The sequence below is a fragment of the Sus scrofa genome, chromosome 17 (assembly GCF_054392235.1).
Source record: "Sus scrofa isolate SSC_HxYL_T2T_F1_AM1 chromosome 17, Sscrofa_HxYL_maternal_Yorkshire_Landrace_v2.0, whole genome shotgun sequence".
Classification (NCBI taxonomy): domain Eukaryota; kingdom Metazoa; phylum Chordata; class Mammalia; order Artiodactyla; family Suidae; genus Sus; species Sus scrofa.
The window spans coordinates 57,888,387-57,913,434 of NC_139399.1; the positions used below are offsets into that span (position 1 = coordinate 57,888,387).

At 50.0% G+C, this 25,048-nt stretch overlaps 2 long non-coding RNA genes across 3 annotated transcripts; both read right to left on the reverse strand.

The window, feature by feature from the left end:
* Positions 1-25: 25 nt before the first annotated feature.
* Positions 26-9,035, reverse strand: LOC146395352 (uncharacterized). Its single transcript, XR_014832592.1, has 2 exons — positions 8,854-9,035; positions 26-4,774 (listed from the first exon to the last, which is right to left on the reverse strand). It is a non-coding gene; the product is annotated as an uncharacterized LOC146395352 (long non-coding RNA).
* Positions 9,036-10,183: 1,148 nt separating this feature from the next.
* On the reverse strand, positions 10,184-15,332 carry LOC106506711 (uncharacterized). 2 transcript variants are annotated; one of them, XR_014832546.1, is made up of 4 exons: positions 15,212-15,332; positions 14,476-14,558; positions 11,424-11,651; positions 10,184-10,727 (listed from the first exon to the last, which is right to left on the reverse strand). It is a non-coding gene; the product is annotated as an uncharacterized LOC106506711 (long non-coding RNA). The 2 variants fall into 2 exon arrangements; XR_002339989.2 differs by lacking the exons at positions 14,476-14,558; positions 15,212-15,332 and adding an exon at positions 11,815-13,767.
* Positions 15,333-25,048: the final 9,716 nt, after the last annotated feature.

A 25,048-nucleotide genomic window follows, 5' to 3' on the forward strand; every position in this document is an offset into this window, starting at 1 on the left:
TAAGACCTGGCTCTGAGATCATGGATCAAGGTGGCAATTCGTTGCTTTATTATCCACCAATAGTTCTTTCAGATAAGCAGACAAGGAAGATCAAACATGGATTTCACCGTGTGATAAAGCAGATACGCAAGCATTAGTGCACATGTAACCATGTATTAAAATGAGTAACACCACGGGCAGCGGCAGCCACAAATCTCTGGGGGCAAAGACCAGCCCGTGGCTCCCCGGTGGGTAATAGCTTTCTAAAGGGTTTGAAAGGCAGGGTCCATTTGACAAGAAGTGCAATTCGATTTAGGCTTCTCGCGGTGACAGCCTATCTTGTTTTACAATCACCTTCCAGAAAATTCACTTACCAGCTGATTAATGTGACTGCGGATTTAATAAAAGCAGAGCAGAGCCACCCCAAGGCTGAGATGCTAACTAATCCAGCCCTGTGACCCTGTCAGCGGGTGACTCCTTAGCCCACCTTGCCGGCCTCAGCTTCCTCATCTCCAGAATGGGTATAACAGCAGTGACACTGCAGGACTGTGAATTAAGCAAGGTTAATGAGGTACAAGGACGTGGTACAGGCCAGTTCTGAGCTCCTTTCAGAGCACGAAGCCAGGTCCCCCCGCAAGGGCAGGTTGAGAGGAAGACTGTGTGTGTGTGAGATCTTGCAGGGATGGGGGCCTTTGATTTGGGGTTTTTAGAGCACAAAGCAGCTTTGGACATCTGACGAGACACCCCTGCTCATGTATTCCTTCATTTGACAGATACTAAGTACGGGGTCATAACAGACACAGGGGTTATAAATAGGATGTGACACCTGTTTTGGGTGGGGATGGGGCTTAGAGTCTAGTAGGTGAAACAGATCAAAGAGAGCAAGACAGTTTGCTGCTGAGACTGCTGATTGCTTACATCCTGGTTTTCACTTAGAAATATCAGACCTGTTCAGGCAGCGATGTGCCCAATTCAAGGCGACAGAGCAGCCCCGCCAGCCATGCCTGTCCCACAAGTGGGCGTTTGACCACTTCCGGCCAAGAAGCTGTTAGGGCCAGTCCACTGGAGGCTTCTGGGAAATACTTTCCGCCTTGTTAATCAGAGGGTCCCCCTTTCAGTTTGTGTTCAGATTTAGAGACAGAACCTAGCTCCTAACCTTATAAAGGACAAAACCGGATCAGCAGCAAGTTTGTGACTTTTCTTCAACACAGTGGAAGCTGAGGTCCCAGGCCAACCCACCGCCCCCAGTCCAAGGAAACCAGCTTCCCTGGGTGGCACGTAGCTGGAACCAGTATGGTGTTCAGCCAGGGCACTGGTTCTCCACTGGGAGCGAATTCATTCTCTGGGGACATTTGCAACGTCTGAAGGCATTTTTGAGTATGACCAATGGGCTAGAAGGGCTACTGGCATCTTAAAGGGTAGAGGCCAGGGATGCTGCTAAACCTCCCACAAGGCACAGGACAGCCTCCCCCCAACAAAGGACCGATGACCCAAAATGTCAGCCGCATCGAGGTTGAGAAAACTGGGGATAAAGCAACACCACATCTTGGCAGGACAATTGCAGAAGAGTCCGAACTGGTGCCCCAGGTTCTGCCTGGGCTCCTACACTGTTCTCCACACAGCAGCTTCTATTACACTATCAACCAGCTCAAGCCACTCTTCCACTTGAAGCCCTCTGACGACTCATCTCCAAGCTTCACTGCATCTGCACCGCCTTGTGCACGGGGTCTGCTCCCCCGGTGACAATCTCATGTGACATCCTGCCACCCTCCCCTGCTCCAGTCCAGCTTTACTGGTCTCACTGAACCCCGGGAAGATGCCAAGAACATGCCTACCTCAGGGCCTTTGCACTTGTGTCCCCTGCCCGGGAGGTTGTTCTCTCATCCAAGGCTTCTCACATTTTAGTCCAGTCTCTGCTCAAATGTCTCATCGTCAGAGACAGAAAATCTCCCGCCAAGAACCGCAGAGTAGGACAGTGCTTGGCAGCCAACAAGTACCTAAATTCCTTCATCAGAGGAATCAAATGGAATGAAGCCCCTTGGGCTTCCAGCTAACCCACTACAGTCTTGACTTTCAATCAGTTATTGGAAAACCTGATGAGAGAGAGGTGTGAACCCAGAGGATGAGTCGGGACCTAGGTGTCAGGGCTCTGACTTCTAGTTCCGGATGGACCCGCAGCTTTCAGATGGGTCCCCGGATGAGACTTTAACCCTCTCAAAGTCTCGGGCTATTTGTAAAAGGAACAAGACATCCATTTGATCAGGCCTGCGTTCATTCAAGAATTTGAGGGAGTTTCCATCGTGGTGCAGCGGAAACGAATCTGCCTAGGAGCCACGAGGTTTTGGGTTCCATCCCCGGCCTCGCTCAGTGGGTGAAGGATCCAGCGTTGCTGTGAGCTGTGGTGTAGGTTACTGATGCGGCTCGGATCCCCAGTTGCTATGGCTGTGCTGTAGGCCAGCAGCTGTAGCTCCAAGTCGATCCACTACCATAAACCACACGGGGATGTAGGTCGCAGCGACACATAGGAAGCAAGACTGTTTCTGCTCCAATGAATGACCACAAATGCAGCAACTCTTAACACCACACTTGTGAGATGTCTGATCTGGAGGCCAGAAGACGGGTCTTTGCTGCTCAGAGCCTCGCGGGGCTAAGACCAAGCTGCTGGCCAGGGCTGTGCCTCTCACCTGGGGCTTGGGGCCTCTCCCAAGCTCACCGATGCCCACGGAATTCACTGCCTTCCCATGCGGCTCCTCCCACCTCCAAGCCAGCAAGAGCACATCGGTTTCTTCTGGGCCTCAGTCTTCTCTTTTCAAGGCTCATGTGGTTATGCTGGGGCCACCCAAGCAACCCAGGTGAACCTCATTTTCTCCCCAGGCCCCAGGGTGAGAGCAGGCACATGGGCGAGCAGTTATTCTGCTTATTTCCACATGCGGAAAGCTCAGTCCAGACAGGAAACAGCAGAGGCAAAGGCCATGAAACTCCAACGGACTTGACTGGTTCAAGGACCTGTGAAGAACGAACACGGCTGCGCAGGTAAACTTGGAGTCAAGGGCGGGCCGGGAGGGCATGGCGATGGCAAGTGCCGGACCCAGCAGGGCCGGGTGGACGGCGCGAATGCGTGTGGCGTTTGTTCCAGTGCCGGTGGAACTCACGCGAACATCTTAAGCAGGGGTGTAAAACTAGCTCATGGTTTTTAAGATGACTGGCTTCTGTGTGGCCCAGAAAGCAGGGAGGGAAGTGGGAAGAGCCGTTCCGAGGCCACGGCTATGGATGCCCGTGGCTGGAGGTCAGGAGAAGCTGTTGGAGTCTGCGCATCTTTAAGTGATTTAAAAAGGAAAAATTCTGATGAAATGAAAGTTTCTCGGTTCTCTTCTAGCTAACAGAAGGGATGGCCTCGGAGAACTTTATCTCCCTTCCTGGGCTCCCCCTAGCCCTGCCTGAAGCCACCTGCAATAAAAAGCAAAGCAAAATCCATGGCCCTGTGCAAGCTCACCTCCCTGACCTGTTCTCGGCTCGCCGCAGCCCTCACGGCATCACCCGCACACAGAGTGTTAAAAAACTCAAGTTATCGATAATCGAAAGATAGGAAAACATTAGGGCACCTGGCAAGCGGCGAGCCATTTCACTGGGATTTGGATAATAGAGGCTGCCTTCCCAGTAGGGTGTGTGAAAATGCTGCTCGGAAGCTGGAGGGTTTGGGAGGGGTCGTTTTGTTTGTTTCTTTTACGTTGTTGGTCTCCTGAGTGGCACACACAGCCCTTAAGTTCATGGGCACGTCTGCGTCTCCTCCTACATTCACACTGGGCAGCCTTGGGCTCTGGCTTTGGTCGGCTACATGTGGCCTGCCTGCTTGGGACTCCCGCAGTCGAGATGAATGTAGAATGAGGCCTGTAATCATTTTCCAAAGACACACAACCTGCCTTCACCTCGTGATGAGTTCGTTACAGGACCCTGCGAACAGCATGGCATCCGGGGCAGGCACCCTGAGCAGCCTCGCGGGGCTGTGTTTCGCAGGATCCAGCTTGGTTTCATTCTCTGCCGTCTTCAAATTCCTGATCTTTGAACAGAGGGCCCACATTTTCATCTTGTGCTGGGAAACCGCTTTCGTTACAGTTGCTCAATCCCATCTCAAAACGTCCGGAGCCGACGGCAGCCTGGGGGTGGGGGTGCTCCCGGGACTGTGACTCGGAAAGGCGTGGGTTCTCAGAGCAGCTCCTGGATGGGCAAGGATGACAGCCCTGGGGTCACAAGTGGGGCCTCTGCCGAATGAGACTGTGGGGGAAGCCAACCTGGAGGGCCGTCCCCAAAGGAGGAAGGCATTTCACGCCAGTAGGAACCGCAACTGCCCCAGTCCCAAACTTAGAGCAGTCAGAGCTCAGCAACACCCTGATCTAACCGGGAAGCAGGAAAAATGGGTGGGAGAGGAAGAAACTCGCCAGGAGCCTCCTGGCTATCCGCCAACATTGTTCCACCTCTGGCCAGGCCCAGATATTGAAGTCGTGACTTGGATCTCAGAGTGTGAGCTGGGCAGGGGTGAAGACCTGAGGTGTTTAGCAAAGCCAGCGGTGCTTGGGAAGGCCCCCGAGCACGTCCTTTTCAGTAGGACTGCGGTGACGCACCCACTAGGGCAGGGCTTTGCTGATTGTGTTCATTGGAAAAACCGCAATGATGTTCCCTTAAAAAAGCTCAAACATCGAATAGCTAGATGAGGGTTCTGGTGGGCACATTCTGCTCCGCCCTGTGCCAGCTGTGCAACCTTGGATGAGTTACTGCCCTTCTGGGAGCTTCAGTTTTTCTGAAAACAGAAACAAAGCCAGTTACAAAGTGGCAGAGCCCATTAACCCAGGCAGAAGGTGAGAACACCTGTTCCCCTCAGGGGAGATGACGGGCAAGCTTCCCTCCGCCCTTTCGCCCCCACCCCCACCAGCCCCTGATTTAATGCAGAAGGATCATCTGAGCCTGTCCAGGCAGGAGCAGGATTCCTTTCCACTCACCCCACCCCGGCCTCAGAGAATATCAGGCAGCCGAGCAGAGCAGGAGAAACAGGCTGCATTTATGTCCTGCCTTCCCAGCCAAGTGCTAGAACGTGCACCCCTATTGCCTCCTCTCCCTTGCAAAGGCCAGGGGACGGCCCAGACCAAAGGGGATCCCAGGAGCCTCGCCCCTTGTGCAAGAGGGGAGTGGGCAGCACAGAGATCGAGGGAGGGAGGGTTGGCTTCCCTGGGGGAAAGGGCCCCTCCCACCACCAGGCAGCTGATGCCAACACACCCACAGCCATGGCTGGGAGCCTCCCCCTCTCATGAGGATGGGGACACCTGGACTATTGGGCAATGACCCTAGGGTTTCTAGCCGGCTTCAGGGACGGGAAGTGTAACATCACCACCCCCTTCCCCACTGCCCCCCCCCTCCTGCTAGCAGGTGGATCCAGCATACATCTGAACTCCACTTTCAACTCATACTGCAGCTGTTGTCACTGCCTGGGGACCCCTATCTTTTTACGTGTTATTGTAGATCAGTTGCCTGCCGATGCAATAAAGAACTCCCAGTGGGTTGTCTGGAATGTCTAAAGCAGCGTGCAGAGAGCCTGGAGGAGGAAGCAGGCAGGCTCCCCGCCAAGGGTGAGAAGTGCTGGACTCAAGTGGGTGACCCTGGGGTCCCGGCCTCCTGAGAGCACCCACTACCCCATCATCTCAAGGAGGGGGTCAGTGCACACCACGGCTACCTAGCAACCCCCAGCATCCTCCGGTCTGGATGCTGAGATCTCAGCTTCCTTTAATGACTTTTTGGTTCCCAACATGTTTCTTGCAATGACGGGGCCGAGGAGAGGGGGGCAGATGGTCGGATATTAGATCCATGATCATCACCTTGGAGTGCTCAGACCCCTGGGGGCACATGTGATGGTTCACAGAACGGTTCTCGGAGACTTAATTTCCAGCCCCCTCAACTGACGTGTTCTCTAGGGGGGTTTTTGGTTTTTTGTTTTTAAAAAAAACAGATCCCCTTCTCCCACTTTATGGAAGAGGTACAGATGGGTCAGGATGCCAACAGGAAACAGAGGGCACTCCTGTTGGTTAACTGGAGGACAGTTTCACATAGGTCCTACTTACACCTTGCAAGCAGGACAGAGGGGCATTACAAAGCCTAGTGCAGCGCCCTGGCTGCTACCAGTGGGGCCCCAGGCAGGATGAGGGGAGGGAGAAGGGCTCTCTAGGGCAGGCCTCCAGCTGGGGGCCATGACCTGCCTGGAGTGGATGCAGGGAACTGGCGCCACATCACCATGGGATCCAGGGGAGCAAAGCTCCACCGCCCCCATCCTTCTGTCTCACACTGGTTCTCTAAGCAGCTCTTTATAGGAACCTGCCCTCAGCCGAAGTCCCTTTCCTTGTCATGTTAGCAAAGCTACGTTGTACCTTTAATGAACCAGGCACCCCCAGGCTCTACTCACCTCCAGCCTAACCACACATTTCAAATCTTTCCATCACACACCACCTTTCCTCGCTTGAGGAGGTAGCAGATGACCAGCTCTCTTCCCCGGCTCCCCAGCAAACTGAGCACGAGAACATCTAGAGGAAGACGGAGGAGTGGGGGCGCTGCACACAGCGGGGATGGCAACGACGGACTCCCGTCTCATTCCCAGAGCACTTCCCTCCTTCCTTCCCGTTTCATGGCCGAGCAGAATCTACGCGGGTGGTTTTTGGGGGGACATTGAGTCCACCCTCTCCCCAGACGGCCAGCATTCTGATGAACCCTTCCTTTCCATCAACATCTGCGAGTTCTGAACTTGTTAACCTCGAGACTGGATTTGCTAACAGTTCTCCCAGCCACTGGCAAACTCACTTGAAAGCCAGAAGGCAAGGCAGCCCATTTCGGGGGAAGGCAGTCAAAAGAGGCGAGTGACGTAACAGAAGCTCTTCAGGGCCCATCTATTCACATGATCAAGTTCACCATGCTTACATCTGTCACACTAAAAAAAATTTTTAAAGGCGGGGGATAGCATTGATGCTAAAACTTGTCCCTTTATTCGTGAATATGCAAATTAATTGAAAAATCCGCTCCGCCCACAATAGCTATGCTTTGTTCAATTCTGCACTACTCACGACGGCAATAGACCCGTGTATTAAATATCTCGAGTGTTACAGTCACAGACACGTGCAAATTTCTATTTTAGAGCTGATGCATGTTTTCACGGCAGTGATGATGAAAGACTTCCAAGCATTAAAATGATATCGCCTCACACCAGCAAAGGGAAAGTTAGTTCAACGCAGGAACCAGGAAGCAGCGACGGGAAGGGAACGCTTTCTCGCCTTAAGGTACCTCCCAGAGTTGGAATACAGCACCTAAGCGCATGGTCCCCTGACCAGAACTTAGTGATCTGGCCACGCACCTCCAGGGTAGCCAAAATGTGTTCCGAGTGACCAGATAAAGCTCCGGGATTCTAGGACTACAGAAGATCGCAGCTCTTGGACAATCAGGAGGGGCTGGGGAAGCCTCATTCTCTTTGTCCCAGCTCTTCATCCCCCCTGCCCCCAAACCCCAACCTTCTTCACTTCTCATGGGGTTCAGGGCATAGTCTCCCCATATGGGACCAGCCCTCCCCCCACCCCAGGAAACGCTTTAGAACCCTCTGGGAGGCGGGGGGCTTGTCCACCAACTTGGAACATTTAGCATTTGTGGGCACCTGTTCACAGACGGACTCGCGCCCTTGATTTACAAACCAGTTTTCATGCTGTGAAGCAAAAAAATAATCAACGTTTTCGGCTCTGTTAGTCTGTCAGCTGCTGCAGGGAGGTGACAAGGAAAGCCGCCTCCATGTCACCCACCTGGGTGATGGCTCTGCAGGGCCCCCCAGGTGTTCCAACAGGGGAGGATGAGCATGTCGAGCAGAAAGTTCTGATGATACATCTGTCGGGGGTCTGGGCAGCTGGGGTCCACTCTCAGCAGGAAAGGAATTTAGCGAGCGATGTCGGGAAGCTCCCAGACTCTCTGGGAGGGACAGTACATCAGGCCTCATGGAGTCCATGCAGCCGAGGGTAACATCCGAGTGACTCTGAAACTGGTCCAGTGTGGACCCCAAGCTCTGGATTCCAGCACTTTGGTCACAGCTGCCTTTCAAAACAAGTCACGATGCCCCTGTCCCCGGGACAGTCACCACCCAACCCTGCTTCTCTACATCACGGCTGCTCTTCTAGGGAAGTTCCACGTGGGGGCCCCACTGGCAGTCTGATTACGTGACAGCTCTCTCCCTGCAGGAGAGGGTGACAAAGCCAGGTTCCAGCTTCCAGATTGGAGCTGGGATGGTGGCTAAGAGAAGGGAAATGCCCCCAAACACGGGAAGTGCAGCCAGAACCAAGCATCTCCCAGGAGCAGGAAAGGCCTCACCTTTCTCTTGTGTGATGTTTTCACCTCAATTTTACTTGCAGCTCTGATCAGGGAAACCCCGACTATTTCCTAAATTGACTGTGTCCATTGAGCCATTTGGTTACAAAGAGGAGAAACTGGCTCTAGAGTGTACTTCAGCCAAAAAAAGAAGCTATATTGGAAAGCTATGGAAGGTCACCAGGTGAAACAAATCTGAATCAGGTTTTTGGAATGAGGGGAGCCCCAGAAGCTTCGGGATGCTGGTTATTAGGACTGTAGCACAATATTCGGTCCTATTTGCTTCCTGGCACTTGTCACCTGAAATGATCTTGTTTTACGTGATTGTTGATCTTTTTTCCTTCTGATTACACTAGACAGTGCATAGCCACCCTGTTCACTGTCACCACGGAGCCCAGGTCAAGGCCAGGCGCTAGAGAAGCGCTCAGGAAATAGGCGAGGAGAACGTACACAAATGAGCAAGACGAGATGAGCACCAGGATTCCAGTTCTCACCTACCTCGAGAATTCTAGGACTTCTGGGACCGGTACGCGTAGCCCCAAGAGGGAAGCACACGGGAGAGATTTGGAAGCTGGCAAGGAAACCAACCCTCTGGTTTTCTCATGCATTTAGACTCAATCCAACAGCCTTTCTGGAAGAAAGGTACCTCCTGCCTGCCATTGGCTACTTTCAAAGTGCCAGCAGATCAGCTGATAGGAGGGTTCAGGTCTTATAGGATGCTGGGCTGCGACTGTCACTATGGGAAACTGTCATTTTCTCCTCGGTACAGATTGAGCTGTGACCTGAGGCAGAAAATCCTGAGCCAGTGGAAATGCAAAATGCACACAGGGAGCTTGGGTCTGAATTAGATCAGACTTTCCCCCCTGGAATCCAATGCGGAGGCATTAATAAGCAGCCCAGTTTTTCTTTAATGATCTCAAATAGTTGGTGAAGGAAATGTTAATAAGACGTGTGATAACTCCAACCACTGTCACTGTTAAAGTGTCAGGAGTAGTTTATTCCTAAGGCTTGCTCAGAAAAGCAAACTTGTAAGAAGTCACTTATAAAAAGGCACAGAGGCATGAATACTAAATTAGGTGCCCATTTCTCCAAGCCACTTGTATTCCTTGCTTTACACCGCGATTCTTTCCGCCCCATTGTTTCTTTGCAAGTAAAAGATATTACAAATTCCTCAGGGCATTTTTTCCCCCCTTTTCTTTTTCTTGACTCCGGTTAAATAAACTATTGATTTTGTTGTCAAGGTAATTTAAGGAGGTAATACACTTCCAATTTGATAAGTATATCCTTAATGGATTCAGAGTAAAGACATTTTAGGGGTTCAATTAAGGCTGCTTATTTAAAAAAAAAAAAACCGTATCGACCAAGTGATGACCCACCATCAATGGGGACTTGGGGGGGGGGTGCTGGATGGGCATGAAGCTGCCCGTTAATACTGCAGAGACTAATTATCAAGAGGGCAATAGACATTAGTGGCTACGAGGGAGGAGATCCCAAAAACCCGTGCTCGTCAGGGATGAATACTCGGTTTCGCGGAGTGAACCACAGTAGACTGCAGTGTCGGAGAAGCCGACAGTACTTATTCCAGAGGCGCCAAGACAGACTCCTCGTTTCCAGCTGTGTCACCGTTCAAGCATCTGAGCGCCCCGATTCACATCGCCTCTGACATCAGACCGCCAAGGGCTACCGAGTCCATGAGCCAAAACGGCCCGGCCCGTTGAAAACCCCTTTCTCCTGTCGCTCACATGAGGAAATACCTAGCATGCACCCACCAGCTGCGCTATAAATCGCGCTGTAGCCTCAGGCCAAAGGCAATAAAACTCTCAAAGTCTTCATGGAAACAGAAGTGGTTTGGGTGTGTATTTGGTATTACATTACATAGGTATATTCACACTAAAGCAACAGAATACAATGAAATATTCTATTAGTGTTGAAAATTCAGCTGCTTAAATGGCAGGAAAGCAGACAGCTCGGAAACGTACACAATACGTTACAGATACAGATCATCAGCAACGTCAGCATCCCAGCGAGACTTTGGGCAGCGTTCTAAACACTTTATTTACTGCACTTATTAATGCTCTGAAAAGAGTACTGTATCTGTTTTCATTTTACAAGTGAGGAAACAGACACAGAAATGAAGCAACCTTTCCAAGGTAAGTGTTGGGGTCGAGTACATAGTAGGATTGACCCTTGTCACCCTGTGAATTGAAGGTGGCCGTGTGCCTGCCTCTGGCCAGTGGAACACGATGGGAAGTGTATGTGTCACCCTGGGAGAGATGCCACGTCGATTCCGGATGCGCTTCAGTTCACACGTTCTAGTTGGTGAGGAACTGCCGTCTCGGGTCTACAGGTGAGGGTCTCGTGAGTAGAGATGACTGGAACAGATAATAAACATCATAGCTTCCTGCTCCTGTGATTTGGGCTTTTTCCTTACGTGTTAAGGCAGAATTACATCAGATAGCAAAGGGAAGTTGAGCCTCATTTAAACGTCTCATTTTTAATAAAATACATTCACACCTCACTTGTGTAATTAGTTTAAAAAAGCCTAAGATGCTCTAATGGCAGAATTAACCCTTCCTCCATGACCCTAGTAAATTAAGGGATTCTAGATCTGTGTTCCCAATGGTACTGATCATTAAAACTTCGTTTTATATTTAAACAGTTTCGACTGGTGTTTATTACTCTATTCTTTTACCTCTTCTGATATATTAAGGTAAATAAGATCCAGCTGTCTCCGTGAAGAGAAACTTAAGTTGTTCATGTCAAAGAAAACAGTTTTGTTACCAAAAGGTTTCTATGGCAACTTTTCTATGCTGGGCATGTTTCAAATGCTTTGCAAATAAACTCACTTATACATGACAATAACTCAAGTATTTTTTAATTACCAATCCCGGCGTTATTTATGGGTGAGGAAGCCAGGATTTGGTCCATGGAAATATGTGGGGTTCAGGGTTCCTTTCAGTTATCATGGTCTTTCTGCCTCCAGGCATCTAGAGCGTGGCTTTCTCCCCAGCAGTCCAATAATTATGAGCGAATGACTGAATTTCACTTTACGAAGTCCTTTCACTTACATTTCATTTGAGTGTCATGGCAAGTCAGTGACCACTGACAGATGTAATTAGTATCCAAGTTACCAGTGAAGAAACCAAAGTCTTGGCAAAGATACAGGCAGTCACCCTGCTAGGAGGTGGCACAGCTGGGCCTCAAGCATAAGCGCCGTAACTCCCCTTTCATGGTCCCTTCCGCCTGCACACTTCGTTCAGAAAACTGACAGCCCCAGACTGAATCCGGACCACAGGCTGTTGAAAGAGTTTTTAATTAGATGGAGGTCAGCTCAAACATCCAGATTTCCAAGTTGTCCTTAGAGAAAGGACATTTGGCCACATGGGGTCTTGCTCCTGAAGGGGGCCATCTGACGCCTGCACCTGCTCCCCCCGCATGGTCTGCAAAGCCCCCACTGACCTGCAGGGCAACTTTGGGAGAGGAGGAATTACACTCTGCTGATGAGGAAACCGAGGTCCGGGGAGCTCACGGTCACGCTGGTGGGTGTGGGGATGGCTCTGGAGCTACTACCCCCCCCCTTAGAGGCACCCGTGCCGGGGCCAAATCTGCTGGGGCGGGCGTGTGGACAGAAGGTGTGAAACAGGCCTTGGACTGGGGGGTGTCTCCCTTTGACAGATTTCCCGAGAGCCAAGAGAAACGCTTTTCCCTAGCCTTGCCCACCCTGACTCCCCAGCTGGCCCCAGAGAAAGAGCAGCCACTGTGTTGGCCCCCAGATGAGAACAGGTTTCCTCTTCTCTCCTTGCAAAGATGGGTGATTCTGCCTCCATCTAAGACAGGGCCTGTGTCTTCAAGGTATGACACCGCCCCCCCATGGTTCCAGTGTCCTGTGTCAGAGATCTTGAACTTCTCCCTTCAAGGGACCCTGCCCATGTCAGGAGCAAGGCACTCCTTCCAGAAGGAGCATGGCCGGCCTTCCCTCTGCGCATGAGGAAGAGGGCTCTGCTGTCTCCTCTTCCAAGAGGGACACCAGTCCTATCGGATCAGGGCCCCACCCTTATGACCTCATTTATAATCTTAAAGAGCTTCTCCCAGGCCCCACCTTCAAATAGTCACATTGGGGGCTAGGCCTTCCTAGCCTTTGTCTGCTGCAGACATGCACTGAGTAGCTATGTGTCAGACACAGGGGTTAGAATAGAATAGATCCTACTGAGCCCTCGTTCATGGAACTCGCCCTCCATGAGACAGAACATAAGACAAGCAACTATGGAGCCTCCCGTCAGTTGGAACCCAGTGTCTTAAAACCAGTAATAGTGACTGTGATAGGAGCGTGGCAAGTTATGTCAGAGGCATTGGGAAAGGTGTCTCTGAACAGCCCCATGAACACACATACAGGTAATAAAGAGCCAGGCCGAGACTGAGGGGAAGAGCCACTCCAGGCAGAGGGAGCCGCTGGTGCAAAGGTCCTGAGGCAGGAGCTTTGCACATGCATGCTTGGCAGGGAGGTAGTATGGCCAGCAGAGTGGGTGAAGGGAGAGAAGCGGTGACTTCATCGCTCTCTGCCTCAGTTTCCACATCTGTAAAAGGGGAGAGACCTTTTCGGAACACCCGCCTCCCAGCATTGCAGTAAAGGTTACATAAGCTAGGACACAACAAGGCTTAGAGCGATACCGTCATGGCGCATGAGTGCTCAGTATTTGTCACAGGAACAAGTAAATGGATGGATTTAAAGTAACCTCCCCGCCCAGGTTTGTTCTAGAGGTAGGACTGGAGCAGAACAAATTCTTTCCCTCCTCAGTAACCTCCAAATGCAGATTATTCCCCATTGCCCTTTAATTTTAAACAACTGCTGAAATTCCAACGGCTGGCGTGATGGGAAGTAACACCGCCTAGAGCTTTCTCTTGCTTGGGTCAGATGCTGTGCTAGGCAAGCTTGAGCCTGTGGCTTCCAGGGCAGACGCTGCTACCTTGGGCCACATATGTCAAATAGGGACTAGTTGCGGTGTGAGGACTGAGGTTAACACACGGAATGGGTTGAGGTTTGAGTGTGCGGGAGCGAGGTGGGCAAGATTAAGTCCCCACCCAAAGACGTCATGTGCTAGTTCCCAGAACCTGTGTCGCCTTCCCTAGCAATGAGGGGTTTAAGTTGCTCATCAGCCGACCTTGGGAGTGGGAGCCTGGCCTGGCTTATCCAGGTGGACCCAATGGAAGCCCAGGCCCTTGAGAGTGGAGGGGAAAAGAGTCAGGGGGCAGGCTTGGAAGATGGAGGAAGGCCCCCAAAGCCAAGAAATGCAAGGAGCCTCCAGGGGCCGGAAAAGGCCAGGAAACAGCTTCTCCCCGAGCACCTCCAAAGGGACCACAGGCTCGCCGACACTTTGATTTTAGTCCTGTAAGACCCCTTCTGGATTCCCGACCCCCAGAACTGTAAGAGGTCAGTGTGTGATGGTTCAGCTGCTAAGTTTGTCGTCATCTGAGCCAGCCCTAGGAAACAGCCAAGTGCAACCCCCAGTTCACGGGGACAGGGATTTCTAGTTGTCCCACTACTGTTTTGTCAATACCTACAACACTGCCTAGGGCTTAGTCCATGTCTGGTCAGCAAGTAGGCAAGTTATGTAGCTCAGTCCATCCATGCCTTTCATCCCAGGCCATAGTGCTCGCTTTGCCCTGGGGCCTGTGACCTGCCTGCCTATCGCCCCCAGAAGAGGCTATTTAGCAGCTGTTGCTGGGCATGCTGGGGCAAAGGAGCTCTCCCCTTTGAATAGCGTGCCATTGTGTCCCTGATGACCTGGGCAGCTGTAGCCGCTGCTGCAGCCGCTGCTGCCACCATGATAGGACCAGCAGTGGGCATGCAAGAAAGTCGGGAAAAGAGAAGCAGAAAGATTCCTGGGGTTTGCACTCAGTAAAAAGTTGAGCTCCAAGAAAGGAAGGGCTGGGTTCAGTATGAAGTGGACTGTTGCTTCTGAAAGGCATAGAGCTTGAAAAACAATCTAAGTTTCCCAAGCAAATGTGTGTTGGGAGCAGAAAAACAAGCTGATTTCTCATCATGGTCCCCATGTGTGCACAAACTCACACCCTGCACAGGACTCTAATTTGCAAAGCATTTTCAAAAATGTAAAGACTCACTTTCTCAGGGCGACTTTTAGAAGAACACACAGGGCAGAGGGGGAACTGAAGCTCGAAGAAGTCACGCATTTAAAGGTCGCTAACTAGAGATAGAGACACTGACTTGAGGAATTCGTTCACTTTTAGGGTACTTATCAGGGGTACAGCAGAGAAACAGGCTTAGGAAATTCAAAGGGTGCTTATTGGGGGTACAGCAGGGAAACTGAGGCTTAGGGCATTTGCTCACTTAAAGGGTACCTCCTGGAGGTACAGCAGAGAAAGGAGGCTTGAAGAATTCGCTCAAAGGGTACTCATTAGGGGTAGAGCAGGGAAGAGAGAAGAAAAACCCTACTTGGGGAAGTCAGGCAAAAACCCAGGTAAATGGGAGTGGCCGCCCAGTCGCTCAGCTGGCGACGGGCAGGGGGCAGGGAGGCTGTTGAGTTGGGATTCCCGCGGCAACTGGGTCAGACACTCTGGCCTCCTCTCTCCAGCTGGTGGTAGAGGTGCTGTGGGGCAGCCTCCAGGCGCCCCCAGACCTGCCTCTAGTCACAGACCGACCCAGGGGCTCACTCCCACCCTAGCATCTCTTTAGAGAAAGATTAAAAAAAAAAACTTTTTAAAGTTCAGTTCTCCACTAGTGGCTGTGGAATTCTTCTCTAGCAGGCAGTTATTTGGCTTGGAAAGGATTTGAGAGAAGAATTTGAGATTTGACAGAAGGATTCGAGAGAAGCTTTCACCGCCCCTGCGAATTTCCCACCACTTCTGCTACGGCACCAGGTTCGCTTTGCCTGGCGCACAGCAAGCCCAAACCCCGAGACCCAGCGACTTGCAGCAAAAAGACCAGCCAGGCGCAGAGACAAGAGAAGCAGCCCGAGCCCTGCAAGCAGCAGGGGCTGGGCTATTTATGGGTTGGGGAATAAAGCCGCAGGGCGGGCTGAGCGTGGGCAGCGCCGGGACCGGTGATTGGAGAAAGGTGCCTCATCATCCTTCTGCGCAGGCGTAACTAAGCCACGGGCTTCACGGGACACGTGTTCAAAAACGAAGGTGTTTAGCGTGAGCTGAGGGTGGAGCTTATAGCCCTTTGACCTCAAAAGGTCGCCAAGGGGACACAGGCGCCTGCCTAGTTGGAGGGTTCCGGCCAGTCTTCACTAGCTCAGGACGAACTAGGCACAGCTGCTCCAAGTCCCTGGAAACAACACGCCAGGCAAACATATTGTTCAGGCCCCGTGCTGCTTGGAGGACGTGCCAGCCCTTGATTAGTGAATGCGGGTGAAATGGATTTGACTAATGATCACCCAGCGTTTCACTTCTAGAAACAGAAGCATGATGCTTCCGTGTGCCCTTGAAGCTACATGGGACTGTGGGACACGCTCTAGAGGTTGGTATGGATGAAAGAGGCATCGTGTGCCACTTCACTGCAGCATTTCACGGCAGGTTCAGGGGCTCCAGGGCCCTCTGCCCTGCACTCTGATGATGGGGGGAGAAGCAGTGCTGCAAGGCCCACACCGCATGGAGCCCCCACTTGGGGACACTGCCCTTGGGGGCCACCTGGACCTCCAGTGAACCTCACATGAGAAAAAAAATGAGAAGCGTCCAAGTTAATACACAGCAAGTATTTGAATCCATCACCCCCTGAGACTTGGGGGCGATTGTTGCTACAGCATAAGCCCAGCCCTGTATGTTTAAGGGGCTAAGCTGATGGGTACAGGATACTTGTCTTGAAGATGCCTCAGCAGAGCATTCTGGTTCTGTTTGGAGTGCATGTCTCAGATGAATAAAATAAAAATGAAAGTTTTTAAATAATTACTTTCCTGTTCCTTTAAATACACATTTTCTTAGAGGGGCCCTAGTGGAGATTGCAGGGGCTGGCAAGCGTCCTCTTTCCAAGCCTTTGTTGGCACCACCGCTAATAAAGGATATTAAGCCGAGAACTCAGGTGTTTGGGGATTTCTTAAGGGCCAGCTCTTATTGTGACTTAATTAAGAAGCTCAGCTGAGAAGCATCAGGCTATGAAACAGAGGTTGACGGAGCCCCAGTTGAGTCAGAGCTGTGTAGAGACACAGCCTTTATTAGTCGTCTTTGCTTCTATGAAAGCAAAGTAGGTTTGTGTTCTACTTGGGGACTTAATCCATCAGTCACTGCAACATCTCCTGAGGACAGGCAGGTCCATTTCAAACCTAATTTGCAGTTGGCTTTTCATTTTAGTGGTTTTGGAATGGAATTCATCTGCCTAACCCCTAGAGTGTTAGTTCCTTCATGCAAATATTTAATACCCACGGTGAATTTTCAATAGAACACTAACAATTTGTTTTCCCTGCTATCAGCCTCATTTGTCAAAGCTATTGACCCAGGCCCATAAAGAATCGTCACTCTCACCCCCTTTTGTGATGGTTTTATGCAAATAGCCTGCAGGACTTAATTCTGGGGAAATGCTCAGGGAGAAGGAAGACTGGGAGAGAGAAGATAGATCAAGATGGCAGGTAAATAAAAAGATGAAGGGGACGGAAGAGGGAAGTGGGGGAGAGAGAGAGAGAGAAGGGAGGCAGGAAAGGGGGAACATCAGAGTGTCTGGAGCTCAGCAAACTAGACTTTCTCTGCAGCCCGGAGTTGGGGGCAGGGAGTGGGGATCAATTCCCGCCCTGGGCACCTCACAGCACTACCATTTGGACACAAGTAAGACTATGATTCCGCAAGGGTCAAAATCACATCATTTGTGTGTGTGTGTGTGTGTTTTAGGGCTTCACCCATGAGATATGGAGGTTCTCAGGCTAGGGGTTGAATTGGAGCTGTAGCCACTAGCCAACACCAGATCCAAGCCAAGTCTGTGACCTACACCATGGCTCATGGCAACGCTGGATCCTTAACCCACTGAGAGAGGCCAGGGACCGAACCTGCATCCTCATGGATGCCAGTCAGATTCGTTAACCACTGAGCCATGGTGGGAACTCCAAACCCACATAATTTTGACACAGTTTGAGCAGAGAGAGAGAAGCCAGAACAATAATTTTGTGAATGGAACAGACAGAAGAAAGCAAACCTGCAGCCCCCCCATGCTTTCCAAGGGGTATATGTGGGCATGGATGGTTCAAAAGCTTCTAACTATTCTTGGCGCCTGAACTGATCTGCCTGAGAAGACTTGCTGTGTCGTCAGCATGTAGGTTCCCTTCTCCCCCCCCCCCCCATATTGTTCTCCTCCTTGAATTTTGCAAAAGAAAGACATGGCTTCCAGCCATCCAAAGCCTTCCCATCATGCTTTGCCTCAAGGTGTACCCACCTCCTGGGTATCAAACAAATTGGGAATTCCTGTCGTGGCTCAGCAGAAACAAATCTGACTGGTATCCATGAGGATGCAGATTCAATCCCTGGCCTGGCTCAGTGGGTTAAGGATCCTGCATTGCTGTGGCTGTGGCGTAGGCCAGTGGCTGCAGCTCCGATTCAACCCCTAGCCTGGGAACCCCCACATGGCACAGGTGCGGCCTTAAAAAGACACGTCGGCATCTGGGCCAGAGTCCCTCCTCTCATCAACCCGCCACCATGCTCTCTATCCATCTTTTGAAGAGCTGCATTTCCACTATAAATGCTCTTTTAATGTTTCAAAACCATCACATGTTGCTCCTTATACAGTTTTCAGGAGCTGAGTACCACTGATGATCCCAACAATTACCCAAAATACACTTTTAGACCCTTAGACCTCTTTCACAGTCAATTTCAATGTTCCATATACGTATGTGAAGACCCCGGGAGCAGAGATCTGTTTTACCTGAGCTGCCCCCAAGTGCCCAGGCCATCCGATGAAACAGACTCATCTTTGAACCTACAGGGGGTCCTGACTTCCAGAGACCACTGGAAACGCCCATATTCACAGACAGTTCTGTGGCCTAGATTAGGTCCCCTTAACGTGCAGCTATTTCAAAAACAGGCCTCCTTCCCACCAGAAACAGTTCCATGGATTGTTTTGTGGTTTCCATTTGGCCTGTAATGTGGTCTCATCCATTTCATTAATCTTGGTTGCATTTGCATCTCACTGTTTCATTTTTTTTTCCAAAAGAGCTGTTTCCTGGCTGAGCCCATTAATCTTTCAGATTTCATCCCTTCAAAGACTGAGAGTTTAGCTGAACTATTCCATAATACTGAAAGTCTCCTGAAAGACTGTATCATTACACACAAACATCACAGAAGCCCCTTCCAGCCCTCAGACTCAAGTTCATCCTTCTGGGATTATTTATTTCATGTAATATCAGACTATTCTGTTAATTAGACCTGCTCAGTCCAGTAATACTTTACATGCTTCCCAGCACATCTATAAAAGAGTCCACCTTCCAAACAATAGCCAGGATCTAGGTCTCATCATGGAAAAATTAAAATAAAAACTCCTAACAAAAAATTAATCTAAATATGGGAAACTATAAATACAGTTATAGACCGTAAGTAAAAACATAAAAAATTAAAAAATCAACTATTCCATAACATGGAGACTCAACACACTCATCCCACGATGACATTTTGAGAATTCTGTGCACCTGCTGATCCTCCATTAAGAGTCAGACCTTTATACTACTGCTCCCAAGTTCATGCTTTCAACCATTTCATCCTACTGTCTTGTCACGGGTCTGTGAGACCCTGTCACACAGCATCGCTAGGGCATGAAACATGTACAAATCAAATGACTTTTGAAAATTAGCTACAGAAGTACTTTCTTCTCTATAAAGTTTTAAAACTATGACATGCCAAAAAAAAAAAAAAAAAGCACCCATTTTGTGAGGCCAAGCAGCCAGCAGGGGCCTTGAATGGACACTGGCCCTCCCAGAGGTGCTCTGTATAACAGCCTGCAGAGTCACAAGTACATATAAGCTCCTGACATGACTTCCCCAAGATTACACTCTTCCCCGAGGTCCAGCGCCTTCCCGTGTGCCGCTTAGATTAAACACCTCCTCACAGCCTCAGAGCTTACCCTGCTCTTTCTGTTTAATTGACCAGTCCGGCCTTAGTCCAGGACCCACAGTGCTCCACCTGCAGACCTTCATAAAGGCACGTGCCCCAGGTCCCGCCGAGCTCTCTCTGCCTGCACGCACCTTGACCTCCCCAGGAACCCCCTCCAGGGTCTGTGAGTAATTTCTGTATTTCACTTTCTCTTTTTCTCTTTGTTGGATCTGTTAACACAGAGTTCTGCTTAACAAATGTTCATTTACCAAAGTCACAACAGACTGAAAGTTGGATTTCTCTTCAGAGATCACTGTTTACCAAGGATCTGGATTTTAACCAATTATTATTTATTTGAACGCAACATGGCTGGGACAAAAGTTTAGCCCTTTGGGGCTCCAAATGCTGAGCCAGCCTTCCCCACTGTCTCTGGGACCCTGTCTCACCTACCAGAGTTGCTGTAGAAGCATCAAATTCATGTCCCAGCAAGGCTGCCTGGGATGGGGTGTGGTGGTCAACAGGGCTATTTGCTAAAATGTAAGGGCCTTCTTCCTTCTTGATAGCACTGCATTTCCCCGACGTGTTTGAAGTTGGTGCTGCCACGTGACTGGCTTTGCCTATGACGTGTGAGTATAAGAGGTGTGTGTTCATCTTGAGCCATTCCCTTTAGCCCTGCTATCATCCACCAGCCGTGGTGGTTTTATAGAAACACCTGTCGAGGTGAAGCCTGGGTCCCTGGATGAAAACACTATGGATAAATCTTTGCTATAACAGAGATGGAAATGCAGCATTTATGAGAATTAACTCTTTTTTTTTTTTTGTCTTTTTTAGGGCCAAACCCGCAGCATATGGAGGTTACCAGGCTAGGGTCCAATCGGAGCTACAGCTGCCAGCCTATACCACAGCCACAGCAACATGGTACCCAAGCCTCATCTGCGACCTACACCACAGCTCACAGCAATGTGGGATCCTGAACCCACTGAGCGAGGCCAGGAATCAAACCCACAACTTCATGGTTCCTAGTTGGATTCGTTTCTGCTGCGCCACGATGGGAACTCCTATTTCTTATTTTAAATACTAAAGATTTGTGGACCTTTTGTTACTGCAGCATAAGCTAGCCCATTCTGACTAATACAGAATCATTTACTAGATAAAGCTTCATTTACAACTTGTTAAATTTGTAAATTGAGAAGTTCTATTGTACACATCTCACATAGCTGCTGTGTTCTTTTTTTATCTATAGAAGTTCGGTCCTTTGCATGATCCAAATTTTAAATCTGCCTTTTGGAACAAATGCTGCAGACTCAAGTGTGTATTCTCTCCCTGGTATATGACCTCAGAAAGGACCCCGGAGTTTACCACCATGATTTGTTCTGCTGTTGGTCAAAGCCCTTTGACTGTGGAGTCTGTGCTTAGGGCGCTAAACCTAGAGGCCATGATCTCTGTAACATTTCTCAGCAGTTCCATTTTCTACTTCGACCCAGGGTCAGAGGCAGTGGTCAATAAGCCAGGCCGGTGTCCATCAAGATTTGATTTAAATAAGAATGTAAACAGGAAGGTCTTTCCAAGAGAAATGCCATGTGCAGCTAATGGAGATCAGAGAACGAGATTCATTAGCCCTGGAAACCCAGGAGAACTGGTGAGTGAGACCAAAGGGCATGACCTGTAACCCAACTAAACAGTGACAGACCCAGATGCCATCCTGCATGTGTCCGTTCACCTTGCGATCAGTGACCCCTGAAGGCTGGTGGGAACAACAACAAAAATAGCCAAACTCCAATTTAGATAATCATCCATTGCAGAACAAGGAAAAATCTCTTTGTGACCAGAAAAATACTTTTCTTTCCATGCATGGAACTGTCTCCCTTGTCTGAGGCCTTAGCAGATCAGGGATCCAGCATTCTTTAACTCTGAGTGCTACCAGAGCACCTGATCCAGCATCAAAGTCCTGAATGAGGTCAGCTTCTCCCGGAAAATTCTTAAGGGTATGTATCATCACGTTCCAGTGGTTCTGGCTTTGATTCTTCCTCTCAATTTCTTAACTGTAGACCTAATTGAAACCACACAAAGCTACTTGATTCCTCTGGTCTTAAAGGGACAGGACACCTTCTGGAGAAAAGAAGGAAAAGAGTTGACAATTTGAGGACTCTTTGTAACCAGCTGAATCTAGAGACTGAGCAGTGACCAGCTAACTGATTTGACACTGGAGACCTTCCACAACCCACTGTCATGTATCTGCAACTCTGTTGTCCCTACTCCTTCTGGGCTGAGACATTGGACACCCCTTTTTAAATGTAAACATATCACAGGAGGATTGTATCAGTCAGGACTCGTGGTTGCATGCAACAAACAACTGGAGTTCACAGCTTTAAATAAGTTATAATATCAGACGACTAAAAAGTGCAAGAAGTTCGTCAGTTTTAGGTGGCTCCAGAGGCTCAAAGGATGTCACCAGATGCTGACCAATGGTCTCTCCCTTCTTCCTTTCCTTCCCAGGTCCTTTCTTAGAGATTCTTCTGTCACAGATGCAGGATAGCCTAAGTCCAGTGGAAAAGAATCCCTGTCTCACTTCCAGAAGCCACAACAGTAGTCTTTTGTGTGTGTGTGTGTGTGTGTTTTCAGAGCTCCACATGCAGCATATGGAAGTTCCCAGGTTAGGGGTTGAATTGGAGCTGCAGCTGCCAGTCTAGGCCACGGCCCCAGCAACACGGGATCCAAGCCTCATCTGTGACTTACACCACAGCTCATGGCAATGCCGGATCCCTAGCCCACTAAGTGAGGTCAGGGATCAAACCCACATCCTCAAGGATATTAGTCGGGTTCCTTAACTGCTGAGCCATGATGGGGACTCCGCAACAGTAGTCTTACTTCCTCTCATTGGTCCTGAAGTTTATCACATGCCCATCCCTGAACCAATCAGAGCTGTCAGGAAAAGAAAGCCCAGGTGTCTTAGTCCACCTGACACTGAGGGCTGGCCAAGCCATTCGGGTGAGAGTTGGGGGAGGGTTGCCCAGGGAAATTGGGGTTTGATTACCAAAACCCAATCCATTGGTGGAGTGGATTCTGGGTAGCCCCCAAAATGTATATTACCAAAAAAAATCATATCAAAGAGATTTATAAACTGAAATGGATGCACAAAGTTTCACTCTCCTTGTGATCCTATTTACCTGGGTTGACTTCTCCAAGTAGGTACCCGTGACCTTGGAAAGAGAAATCCCCTTAGTGCTGAGACCCAGAGAAGGAGATTTTGGCCTGTGGAAAGGAAAGGAAAGGTGCTGCTGTGGAGTACCAGCCAAGACTGAGGATGAGCATTGACTCTCCCAAATGATGATGAATAGAGGAGCTCTTCCCACAGCGAGGAGAAAGCAAAGGGGGAGGCGGGGAGGCAGGTCCACAGCACCGCCCCTCCTGTGTGAGGAAATTTCATCTTTCTTCCACCTGCCTCCTTGGTACACGTTCCATAAGTGACTGTAGAGTCAGGGATCTCTGGTTACAAGTGACAGAAGCCAGTTCAGGCCAACCTCAGTGAAACAAAGTGAGAAAAGGTTCACAAACTGGAAGGAAAATCTGAACATTTTCAAGGATTAAAAACTGAGTCCGCTCTGGAGTTCTAGGGGAGATGAACTGATGGGCAGGCCTTTCAGGGCACCACAGTGTGCTCCAAACTGCAGACCAGGAACGTGTGTCTCTTCTCCTCAGATCCAGTTCCCATGGGAGACGGTGCTTGGTTTTCCCAGGTACACGGGGTGGGCGATGGGAAGGCCATCTTGATCCGCAGACCCACCAGGGCAGCACCCAGTTGATGCAGCGAGTAATTCCTCCAAACAAAACCAGGGCGCTGTCATCCAAAAGAAGGTGGGGATTCGGGGCATAGATTCTGGCCTGAGAAAGAAAGAGAAAAGGAGGGAGGTGGTGCTCGGAGAGCATAAGGTGGGGCAGGGGTATTAAATGGGACCCCCACCCCCACTTCAGCCAGAGCAGCTCTGGTTTTGGCATGTGGTCTGTTTAACAAATGGAATTTTTTCTACAGGGTTTCATATGAAGAAAGTCTTCACACCTAAAAACTTTGAGAACAAGTGCTTCAGTCTAAATTGGGATCATTTAATTTTAAAAATGTCATTTTCAGCAGGAAAAAGCTCATCATATCTTACTCTAGTCAGGGTCCTATGCCCACTCAATTTGGCCCCTGTGTGTTAGCTATCTACGGCTATGGAACAAGTCGCCCCAAATTTCAGCGGCTTAAAGTAACACACATTGATCCGCTACAGTTTTGCGGGTCAGGAGTCTGTGTGTGGCTTAGGCGGGTCCTCCGACTCTGGGCTACAATCAAGGAAGGGGTCAGCTGAGGCTACGGGCTCACCGAGAGGTTCACCTGGAGCTGGGGGACCTGCCTCCAAGCTGACTCGAGTGGTTGTTGGTAGGATTTCGTTCCTCGCAGGCTGTTGATCTGAGGGCCTCTGCTCTTTGCTGGCTGTTGGCTGAAGCCGCCCTTGCCTCTTCATCCCAAGGGCCTCCCCAGAGGAAGCTCACCACATGGCGCCTGGCTTCCTCGGAGTGAGGGCGGAAAGGGCAAAAGAGTGTGAGAAAGGCTGAAGTCAGTCTTCTGTTCAACCCCAGTTTCGGGAGGGACATCCATCTCTTTTGCTGTCTTCTTCTTGCTGGAAACAAGGAATCTGGTCCAGCCCACACTCCAGGAGGAAATCACACAAGAATATAATGCTGGGACCGGGCTTCATCAGGAACCACTCTAGAAGCTGCCCAACACGCCATGTCTGACTCAGTTTCGGATAGTTGTTAGACTAAATTGTGAATAATTAACAGATCGCATTTTCTTCTATTTCCCAGCTTTAGGAGAGCTCTCTCTCCTGGAAATAGCCCTTGTTCACACGGTGGTTGTGAACAGAAATTCTTTTGCTGTGCTGGCCTCAAACTCACAGAAAAATGTGACATTTCGCTGTTCCTCCCTTGTTAGTGGAATTGTGTCTTTTTTTCCCCAACGCATGCCTTTATGGAATGTTGAAGGGGATGGGAAAATTGGATTGGGCTTTCTTCCCCCGACCCATCTTTAAGGTGGAAAAAAAAAAAAAACAGCAAAAAGACCTTGGCTCGAGTTGAGTGCCTCTTAATCCCCGGGATAAGACATCTGACATTTTCATTTTGCTTTTCCCCCCCTCTAATCTTCACAGAGCCCAAGGTGGGGGTGTGTCCATCCAGCAGAGCTGCAATAATCCCACCCAGTAATAACAAAGGCATGCCCAAGGGATCCAGCGGAGATTGAAATGTCCCAAACCCATCTCTTTTCTAAGGTGATGAAAAGTTGATCTGGGCACGGCACCAAGTTACTTCTCAGATTCCAAGTGGCATTGTCCCTGGCGCCTCGCCCTGCCAGGGGCGCTTGTTGGAGGTGGGCTCCACCAAATGAGCAGGAGGGGTAACCAGGCACCAGGCTGGGGGGTCGGGATCCCTGGAGCGGTTCCTGACTGGGACCGATGTTCGGTTCTGGCAAAGACCAGGGCACCATGGAGACGAGGAAACAGGCAAAGAAAAATGACTCATCCTGGCTGAGAGCCCAGAAATGCATGCTAATGCCTTCATGCAGACAAAAATAAGATTATAAGAGATTGAGCGCAAAAAAAAGCCAACCTCAAATGGTACTTCTCTTTAATCCATCCAC